Source organism: Perognathus longimembris, chromosome 4 (genome assembly GCF_023159225.1).
Source record: "Perognathus longimembris pacificus isolate PPM17 chromosome 4, ASM2315922v1, whole genome shotgun sequence".
Lineage (NCBI taxonomy): Eukaryota > Metazoa > Chordata > Mammalia > Rodentia > Heteromyidae > Perognathus > Perognathus longimembris.
The window spans coordinates 31,889,363-31,900,582 of NC_063164.1; the positions used below are offsets into that span (position 1 = coordinate 31,889,363).

General features: G+C 36.7%; 1 protein-coding gene across 1 annotated transcript in view; it reads right to left on the bottom strand.

Annotated features, from left to right (window-relative positions):
- The window catches only part of Plcl1 (phospholipase C like 1 (inactive)), a 312,974-nt gene that overhangs the window by 180,244 nt on the left and 121,510 nt on the right, over positions 1 to 11,220 (bottom strand). The window lies entirely within an intron of this gene.

Genomic DNA, 11,220 nt, shown 5'->3' on the forward strand with positions numbered 1-11,220 from the left:
CATTAAATCATGGGTAAGCTGTCAGGAATTTTTCCAACAAATTTGCAGTGGTACAACACTCAAGAGACTCCTTATCTTGAAAGCAGAGATAGGGAGGAGGCTAGGCACCCAGATCAGAGGCCAAGAGATTCCACACCAAAGGAAGGGCTTCCTTAGCTTGGAGCCTCTTGGAAGTGATGATTATCTCTTCAAGTATCTTCCACTTACACTCCAGCCAACCATTGGCCAATATCATTGTTTCAATTTAAATGTCTATCAACTATAGTGAGGGCCTTTTGCTTCTCTCTCCCCATTTGTAACTTCCTTTGCAGTGAAAGGTTGTTTTTCTGAGTCTCCTTTATGTTGTCTTCCATTCTCTGGTTGGTTGGTAATCCTCTGTCTTCCATACTGTCAGTGTTCTTCCCCCACAGGAAGTGTTCCATTCTTGACTGTTTTGGTGATTCCTCCTTTGGTCAGAAGTTGACATTTTATTTAGTCATATGTATCAATCTTTTTACTTTATGGTTTCTGATGTTCTTGTATCAATACACAGAGATATCTCATACTGCAACTGTATTTGTAAAACAATTTTCTGGAATTGAAAGCCCTTTATAGAACTACATGATAATTTAAAAAAAAATCCACCCAACTCTATGATATCTTTATGGCTTTTCTTCTTTTTTTGTTTTTGTTTAGGGTTAAAGCTTTGATCCACCTGAAGTTCCTTTTGATGAAGAAAGTTGAGGAAAGGTTCTAGTGTTATTTTTTCAAAGTGATGGGTTGATTTAGGGAACAGTAACCTGAGCATTTGGCATGGTAAAGTTAGTTGACATTAATGTTCATTAAATTATCTGGAGGACACTGATTTGTATGGCTCAGATGAAATAATATATTCCAGTGGAATGTGTGTATATGGATGAGTTCAGTGTGATATTTATGTTAGTTTTAATAAGTACTCAAATGTTAATACCAATACCAGTTTGATTATCATTAGTGTCATCAACAGCAACAATAATCACAATTGTTGACACATAGTAATTTAGTGAAGCATCAGTACTTATGGTTCATTCATTAAATATACTCACTCATTTAATCCTAAAAGTACATCTCTGCAGTTTCTGTTCATATCTTAATTTTATAGATGAGAATACTGAGAAACCAAATGAACAAGAAACTTGCTCAAGGGCTGGGGATACAGGTCTCTAGGCATTAACAGGTGGATATTCTTAGGAGAGGATCACATAGGCACAATAGTTTTGTGCATCTTAACAAATACAATCAAATACATTACAATCAATACAATCAAAATGAACTGCAAAAAATGGAAATGAAGTTTTTCCTCTTTGTTGCTGCTTTTGTTTTCATTTCCTTTTGTCTTATTTGCTCATTTATCTGTCTTTGGGAGGGTAAAAAAGAGGGACTCAGAAATGGTGATGCAAAGGGTGAACAAATGCAGCAATGATACTCACTAGACACTATGTTGAGAATGAACCATACAACTTGTGGGTAGGGATGGGAGGGAAAGACTTGGAGAGAGAAAGGGAAGGGGTGACATTCAAAAAAAAACTGTACTCTGACTTATACAACTGTAATCCCTCTGTATATCACCTTTATAATAACAACAAATAATTTTTAAAAAAGAAAATGTATCTATGACAGGTACTTGGACTGCTTTTACTGAGGGGCATTGACTATGAATTAACTACAAGCAGGGCACAAACTTGGCATCTCTGGTTCCATTTTGTATTTTTTCTTTGCATTTTACTTAGCAGTAAGCTGATTTTTCTACAATTTGCAATCACCTTGGGGGCCAAGAGAAGAAATAATTGATTGATAATGTCTTTATGATAAGGGATTAAAATTATCCGTACAAGAACAGCAGAACTCTGTAGGACAGAAACCTCACTCCTAAAAAGGGACAATTACCTATGCACCCTGGAGGAAGAGGAATCATCTCATGGGAATCAAATTGTTTCTTTCAAGTGATAACAGTAATATCAACCTCACAGGACAAAACTGGGACAATTACCAGAGCTAAGATAAAGATCAGGCACCTGAACTGGAACTCTTCGCATATACCATTTATCCCTTACCCCTAAACTTCATGTTCAAAATACATGTGCTGAAGATGAAAGAAGGTAAACTGAAACGCCATCTTCCCATGGCAGCGGTCCATGTAATAATCTCCTTTCTCTGCCCTTCATCGTGTCTTTCTTTTGGCATATCAGTGGCAAGATCGGACATTGCTTTCATAATAAGCTTTTCTATCATTGTATTTTATTTTACATCTTGCCTGAATTCTTCTCTCATTGGACCTAAGGTAGCCAGCTGAGCTAATTCTCCCTTGATAGTTAAAAAATAACTTTAAAAGGGTTAAATAATAACTTTACCAAATAGAACTGAAAATACGATTGAAGCTCAATAGAAAAGACTGGGTCATTGTATAATACAGCATGACAGAAATGATCTGTTTTCACTGAAACAATAATACTGTTTCCTCACACCCAAGTCCAGCCTTCTTTTAAACAAGAAAGTGAAGAAACACACACAATCAATTTCAGCACATTACAGAGGCAGCTGATCTGTAGCTTTATACAATACTCTTTCACAGTGTAGCACTCTGGAAGTAGCCAGCTGTTTGGAAGCCTTAATGAAAAAAATGTCAGATAAGTGGCTTCATTTCCAAACACAGTAATTGGCCTGATTAAATCAAGGAATTTCCGTCAGATTTTGGAATCATCTAGAAAAAGAAGTCTAGCCTCCTCCTGAGAGCCAAAAATCACCATTTCTTTAATCAAGATTTTTTTCCTCAGTGAAAGTAATGACATTTCAGTCAACTTAATCACTGTCAGTGATTTGCTTTCTAAGTGATATGTCCACTTCTATTCGTTTTCATTAAGCATAAAAAAGGCTCTGTTAGACTGCATGAAAACTTATATGACAAAATGCCTTAACATTTGAAACTCTACCACCTTAGATGTTCTACTGTCATTTTTCAATCCTCTATGATGTATTGTTGGATATATGTATTTAAAAAGAAGCTGTATTTCTTCAGAATTTTGGAAGTTTGAGAAAAGTGAAAAGATACACTTTCTTGTTCTGTTAAGAAACACAAACCTTAAGGCCATGGCATTCTAAAGTAGCAACAAATTAAAATCACCTGGAGCCTGTAAACAGACAATCCCACCCATGCTGATTAAAGCACATCCATGAGGTGCTCCTGCCTAAGCAGTGGAGTGTGAGGTTCCTTTGTCCTTTATTTTAAACTATTTCAGCGATTCGAACATGACAAGGTTTGAGAGTATTATGAAGCATTAACTCTCAACTTGGGCTGCACACTGGAATCATTTAGGGACCAGTTGTTAATAACACTAATGCTTTGGTCTTGGTCTTGTCATGGGTTAAAATATGTCCCTCCAAAATTTGTATGTTGAAGTCCTCCTAATCCCCAGTACCTCAAGAGTATGACCACATTTGGACATGAGTTCTTTTTAAAGGAATTAGGATATTAGAATTGGCCTTACTCCAAAAGAACTGATGTCCTTAAAGAGATACCTAGGACACAGATGTATACCGAGGGAACAACATGTGAACACACCAACCATCTACAAGCCAAGAAGAAAATCACCAGAAGAACTTGGACACCTACCTTTCAGAAAATAGAAAAGGTAATGCAAACAGACGAATTATTTAAATGTAAGGCATGAAACTATATAACTACTGGAAGAAAATATAAGGGAAAGGTCCATGGTCTTTCCCTTGCCCAGACCAAAGTCTGCAAAAGGATTTTTGGACATGATCCCAAAATTTCATGCAACAAAATTAAAAACGGGAGCTGAAGAGCTCAAGGGCAGTACCCAGACCTAGAGTTCAAGCCCCACAACTAAAAAAGCAAAAAACAAAAAAACAAAAAACATAGAGTGAGAGAAAGAAATTTGTAGTTTTAGCCTGGCACAAGTGGCTCATACCTGTAATCCTAGCTACTCAGGAGGCTGAGATCTGAGAATCATGGTTCAAAGCCAGCCCCAGCAGGAAAGTCTGTGAGACTCTTATCTCCAATAAACTACTAAGAAAAAGCTGGAAGTAGCACTGTGGCTCAGTGGTACAGTGCTAGCCCTGAACTGAAGAGCTCAGAGACAGTGCCTATACCCAGAGTTCAAGCTCCATGACTGACAAAAAAAAAAAAAAAAAAGCAAAAGCAGATAACTAGGGTTACATCAAACTGAAAATACTTTGCGATGCAAGGGAACAATCAACAAAGTGAGGAGTTAATCTATGGAATAGAGCAAAATATTTTCAAACAATACATTTGGTAATTGCTTTATATCCAAAGTACATTGAGAAACATGAACAAAAAGATAGCTTCCAGTCCAACAACAACAATCTCTTGCTGACAAACCAAACCATGCTTCCTGAGACAAGGAAAGAACCATAAATACCTTCAACTTAAGGTTCTCATCTTTTAACTATGGCTTCTTATATTGAATGACAGCTGGCATAAACTCTAATTGGCTGAAATGCATTAATGTCTGGAGCCAAATGCTCTCATGTTTGCTTTCCAGATTTCCGAAAGCACTTCATAGCATAGATCTACAGCTATAACCATTTAGCCTAGTCCAGTCTTCCAAGAACTAAAGTTTAGACTAAAAAATTTCAATACTACATTCCTCAAAATATGTAGAAATGGATGAAACAAAACTTCACAAATTATTGGATACCAGAGGCCATAGCTTTGGAAAATATATAAATTAAGAGGAAAAAAACTCTGGAATATATCAATGAAAGTTTTTCAGGATGGGGCTGTGGCTCAAGTAGCAGAGTACCTGTCACCAGCAAAAGACCCTAAGTTCAAACTCCATTACTGCCATTAGAAGGAGGAAGAAGAGTAGGGAGGAGGAACAGGGGGAGGAAGGAGGAGGAAAGGGAAGGGATAAGAGAGGAAAGGAGAGGGGATGGGGAGGGGAGAAGAGAAATGGGAAGGATGAGGAGGAAAATGGAGGGAAGGGAAGATACATCTGGACAAGTCACTCAGCAGGCCTAGTTCCACTGATTTCCCTCAACTCTCCATTATCTCTAATGAAAGCTAAATGCACCTATTTTACCTCATTTTTCCCAAATATAACCACCTTCCGATCAATTAACTGTTCTGAAGATTTACAATTAATTCATTAACCTTATTTTCCTTTCTACTACCTATGGAATTAGTATACAGAAATCTCACAAATATCTGAGAGAGACAGAAAAGGAGTGAAAAGTAATTCTCCAACCGGATAATCAGTTTCTGAATCATTAAGAATATGCTAAGAAATAGAACCTATCCTACTCATTGAAATCTTTTTTTTTCTCATTGAAATCTTAAAAGCTATGTTTCTATAAGTCAACGGCAGCAATTGCTTCATGCAAACATGATTTACCTGCTTAATAAATATTATTTACTAATAAAAGCTGTTTAAAGTACTTGCTTCTTTATAATGTCTTACTTTTAATATGGACCTTAATCTTGACCAAAGGAAGAGACAAAATCAAAACACAACCAGCAGACTTGAGCAAATTAGGATACCTTCTACCTAATGAGATCCACCTTCTTTTTTTGACATGTTCTTAACTTGTTCTGTTTCTTCATAATTCAAACCCATCTTCTAAGCCCATTTTAAATACTAGCTCAAAGTCACAGTCTATGTCACACTTCTGTAATACCTAAAATACTGCCTTGCTTATAACAGAGGACTAATGAGTAGATCCTGAGTTGAACTAAATTACAAAACCCTTTCTTATAATAGTATAAAGTGGTATGTTATCTACAAAGAAAGCAGAGTTAAGATTTGGCATTATAGTTCAGTGGCAGAGTGCTTGCATATGGGCCTTGAGTTTGATCCTGAGCATTGTGAAGGGAGGGAAGTAGGCAGAGAGGAAGGAAACTAGCATGAGAAGAAAAGAAAAAGTAAGAGGGAAAGGGAAGCAAAAGAAGGGAAAAACAGGAGGAAGAGAAAGCTTAGTTAACTAGAAATTGGAAATAACAATGTCCTGTAGCTTGAATATATCTTCCAAAAGTTTAAGTAAAGTTAAGTTTAATCCCCAAATTCATTTTGTATTTGGAGGCGAGGTCTTCAGGAGATAATTAGTATTAAATGAGGTCAAGGAGGAGGTACCCCAAGGATATTGCTTTATAGGAAGAGAAAAAGGTCTCAGCTAGCACATTTGCTCTGTCTCAGCGTATGTTATGCTCTGTCTCTGGCATGTTATGATATAGCATGAAATTCCTGTACCCTGTTCTTAGACTTCTCAGTCTCCAGAATCATGAGCTAAATGTCTATTCTTTACACTTGTCTCAAGTACTTTATTACAGCAATAGAATACAGAAGATACTGTCCAGTGTGGTGAAGACAGACGTTCTAGAACCTCTAGAGGTTCTAGATTTTCATAAGTCAACACAAGAAGAAGATTCCAAAATTCCTGGCACCACCTTACTAGACACAGTTAGTGCACTTTAGCCAGCTAGATCCTATCAGATGGCAGCTCAGTTTAATCATTATCAAAGAGTACACAATAATATGTGTAACAATGACCAGAAGAAAGAGTGTGAAGAGGATCCAAGGAGACTAGAATTTTTTTAAAATAGGAAATTATTTGGCTCCTTTAGTTGTTTCATGTCTTCTCTTCTAAAATAGCCCACTTCTAATATATGCAGGATATCTGACAATGTACCCTTAAACAAAGTGGAAAAAACATTGTGTACCATGTATAAAATTACCACAAGCCTCCAGTTTCACCAACTTCACTTCTGACACTTTCAACATTTCCATTTCCTTTTCATATTCAATTGACTTGTATAGTAATGAAAATATACAAAAAAGTAACTTTGTCATAACACTTCCTACTTCACATTGAAGTTAAATCTAGGAATAGAAAAATAAAGGTATGTAGGTAGGTAGTTTGGTTGGTTGGCTGACTGGAGGAAGATCTTCTAAATGTTGCTCAAATCATACATTGGAAAGCTTTCTCCAAACGAGAGAAAAAAATCCTATGAAGACAACTTGTATAAAGTTACTGGCAACCTCTGCCACAAATAGGAACTAAAAAAAATGAGTGGCATTTGTTTGGAAAAGTGAGTAACTTACTTGAGAACTATGCACTGTAGATTCCCTTATAAGCTGTTGCTACCCAGAGCAATTGCTGAGATTTCCTATAATTCTAGTCTTGGCCAATGATTTTATTCTTTAAAAAAATAAATCAATAAAACCCTGACATATCACTAGAGTCATATAAATTACAACTGCCCCAGAATGCTTTTCTGACTTAGAGGAGGTAATGGAAGTGTATGGCTGGCTTCATTGAGAGCTAAACATTTTACAGAGACAAAGAAAGGACTTATAAATAGTCATCACTTAGGTGCTCTTTTTGAGACAACTCATTTCCCTTTCCCTATCAAGGTGGTTCTTATTTTAATTCCATCCAGAATAAAGCCCTGCGAATTTAAGAGGGTAAGCTCAGGATGTGACTTGTTCTATAACAATAATAAAAAAAACTACAATAAAAATAATGAACCATTCCAAGATAGTAAGAATTTTGACAGTGGCTGGTTTCCTTCTCCTTAATGGGAACTTACACGAGTTAAAAATGTAATAGCCAGGAAGTACTGGCTCACACTTTCATGCTAGCTACTCAGACAAGGAAGAAAGCTAGAAAATGAAGTTTTGAGGCCAGCCTGGGCAGAAAAGTCCACTAGACTCTAGCTCTAAGAGGTATGGCTCAAGTAACAGAATCAGTAGAGCAAAGAAGATGAACAAGCATGAAACTGTATTAAAACCCTCTACTGAACACACATATGTATAAAAACAAATTGCAAATGTGTACCTTCAAGATGTGTCTTGATAGGATCAAGATGACTCTGAAAGTTAGGAAGCTAGATAACCTACTACATTGAAATTCTCCCTCAATGTTTATACTTTGTAGGCCAACAGGTCTAACCACTATCAGCTCTACGGTGCAAACCAATGGAGTAATATCTATGAATACGTACCACTTTTCTTAAACATATAGAAATTGAAAGTATCAGAAAATAAGGCCTAGTAGGAAAATGAGGTGTCTTTCTACAATAAAGTATTTGAGAAGAAAGCAAAACATTCAGTGAGTTTTATTTTTAACCCCTTAATTTTCATGCGGTCATTAAGTATAAAAGAACTCAAGATCCCTCACCAAACTGCCCAACTGCCAAACATCTGAGGCTGAACTTAATAATATTTGTAAGTATTCTATTTTGTGAAGAAAAATCTGCTCTGGTGTTTCTAATGACCAAAATCATATGGTCTCTAAAAGCAATATAGTAATTGAAAATTCTCTCTGGCATTTTCAGAATCATCTATTTAGAGTGGGACACTGGAACATGAGTTAAGTCCTATATGCCAAAAGAGTGATTTAGTTAGGAGTGATCTCCTTAAAAGATCCCAAATGATATATGCTCTATCTCAAACCCCCTCAATTACTTTTAGGTTGCTGATGCAAATACAAAGCATTAATAATGACCTTCTTTCCTCACTTTGGAAGTTTATGACTGATAGTCATTTGCTGTATTCTCTTCCTGACAGGTTCAGGTCATGTAAAAGATACCTCTTCTCACATATATGTGATAGTCAAACAGACATTTGTGTAATATAAGAGAACAAGTGGCAAGAGAATAACCTTAGTGTTCGACTCAATGAATGAATTAATAGTAACTGTATTGCATTTCTTTCTTTTTCTTTTCCTTACTCTATAACCTAAAACTGAGTAGAGAAATGATGAGATTATACAAGTCAAAGAATGAGAAACAGACGCAGAAGAGGCACAAGAGGAAACCCTCTGAGTCTCTCACTTTGCTTCGCTTTACATCCCCCCTAGCTAAAGCTTTCAAAACTCCTAAGTGCTTATAAGAGAAGAGAAAGGAATCTGTGAGCAGCTAAACCAGGCCAGGCCCAACCCTGCTGGTCTGTTAATAACACATCTTCAGTCACTTTCAAGTGAAGATCACAGATCCTTCCTAGCCAACAGAGTAGAAGCAGGAAATAATCTTCCATTGGCTCAAGAAAAATGGGCTAATGGCCTGATAGCCGGTACTTCCTCTACAATGTTTACAAAACTACTAATATAAATGTATGCAGTCAAAAGTGGGAGATGTAGATGATAAATGTCACTGTGGCACAATGAGTCTAAAAACAACTGGGCTAGAAACTATGTTTATTCATGAACATAATTTAAAAGCTAACAATTCACTGAGCCATATACATTAGTTGGTCACAGGACCTCATTTAATTATTTGACACAGCCCATGCTAAAATGTTTTCATTATATAAGGAAAAAATTACAGCACAAAGAAAAAAAATCACCAAAGAAGAAAAAAGTAGCATTCAAATACATCGAGACAATGACTATTGGATATACTGGTATATTTTGTTCAGATATTATTCTAGGCATGTTTATTCCTACACTGCTATGCTCAGATGTATATGTAATTATGGATCCTGTTATATCATTTATTACTGTAACATCTAAGTTATTGGAAGTCCTTATAAACATGTTCATGCTTGAGTTCAATCTTAAAATCAAGATAGTGTGACCCATCAATCAGTGATTTAACACTTAAAAAATAAAGTTTAGGCTCTGAGTCCAAACCCAGGACTGGCAAAAAAAAAAAAAATACCAAAAAACAAAAACAAAAGATACTCAAAAAATAATAATAAAGTTTAAAGATACATTCCTATGGTTAACATTTCTTCATATTGCTCTCATAAATACGTTTCAAATTGTGGGTTTTAATGTAAATTTACAAAAAGACAGAAGGAGGAAGAAAGGAAGGAAGGGACGATGCTAGGATACAGAGAGAGAGAGAGAGAGAGAGAGAGAGAGAGAGAGAGAGAGATCCCTAGCAGTTCTGTAAAGTATGCCAAGACTTGGAGTAGATCATTATTTGGCATACTTTACAGAACTGCTAGGCCTCTCTCTCTCTCGTCTTCAGACCTAACACAAGAAAATAATGTTACAGGGCACCAGTGGCTAACATTTGTAATCCTCGATACTCAGGAGGCTAAAATCAGGATCACAGTTCAAAGCTAGCCCAGGCGGGAAATTCTATGAACAAAACCGGAAGTGGTGCTGTGGCTCAAAGTGGTGGAGCACTAGCCTTGGGTTGAAGAGCTCAGGGACAGCACCCAGGTCCAGAGTTCAAGACCCACAACTGACAAAAAAGAAAGAAAGAAAAGAAAAGAGAATGTTAACACAGATTACCCAAACCCATCTGAAATATATCCACATCATTGTCTTGTCTCTGTTTTGCTTTCTTTAAAATACGGTGGATTCAGCAAAGTTTTCCATCAGATATAATGCAGATATAAACATATACATCAATAAAAAAAAGTTTCATGCCAGTCGGGCACTGATGGTTCACCCCTGTAATCCTAGCTACTCAGGAGACTGAGATCTGAGGATCATGGTTCCAAGCTGGTCCAAGCAGGAAAGTCTGTGGGACTCTTATTTCAAATTATCCACCAACAGAGCTGTGACTCAAGTAGTAGAGCGTTAGACTTGAGTGAAAAAACTCAGAGACAGAGCCCAGGGCTTGAGTTCAAAGTTCAGGACCAGCACACACACACACACACACACACACACACACACCAAAAACTTAATGCCACTAAATTTTTATAAAAATGACAGCTTGCTCCAAATATATTTAAGCTTAAATTGTGCATTTCTCACAAAACAGGTCCTTTGTCTGGGGCTGGGGATATGGCCTAGTGGCAAGAACACTTACCTCGTATACATGAAGCCCTGGGTTCAATTCCCCAGCACCACATATATAGAAAACGGCCACAAGTAGTGCTATGGCTCAAGTGGTAGAGTGCTAGCCTTGAGCAAAAAGAAGCCAGGGACAGTGCTCAGGCCCTGAGTCCAAGGCCCAGGACTGGCAAAAAAAAAAAAAAAAAACAACAGGTCCTTTGTGCTTTTCCTGAAAAGAGGAAAACAGTATACCTTATTTGTTGATTTTTCATGTAATCTATCCATAACTTCACTAAAAATGTTGTAACTATTTAGATTATTCCTGACAAGTCACCTAACCTAACATTTTTCCATAGTACATAAAGATTTTGACATTTATTTCATTTTAGGAACAGAACCATACTATTCAATCCATGGGAATCAGAAACCTGAACCGTGAGAAAAGGTGCTTACTAAAAATCCATCTTCATAAATAGACTACCCAAGTGAGCT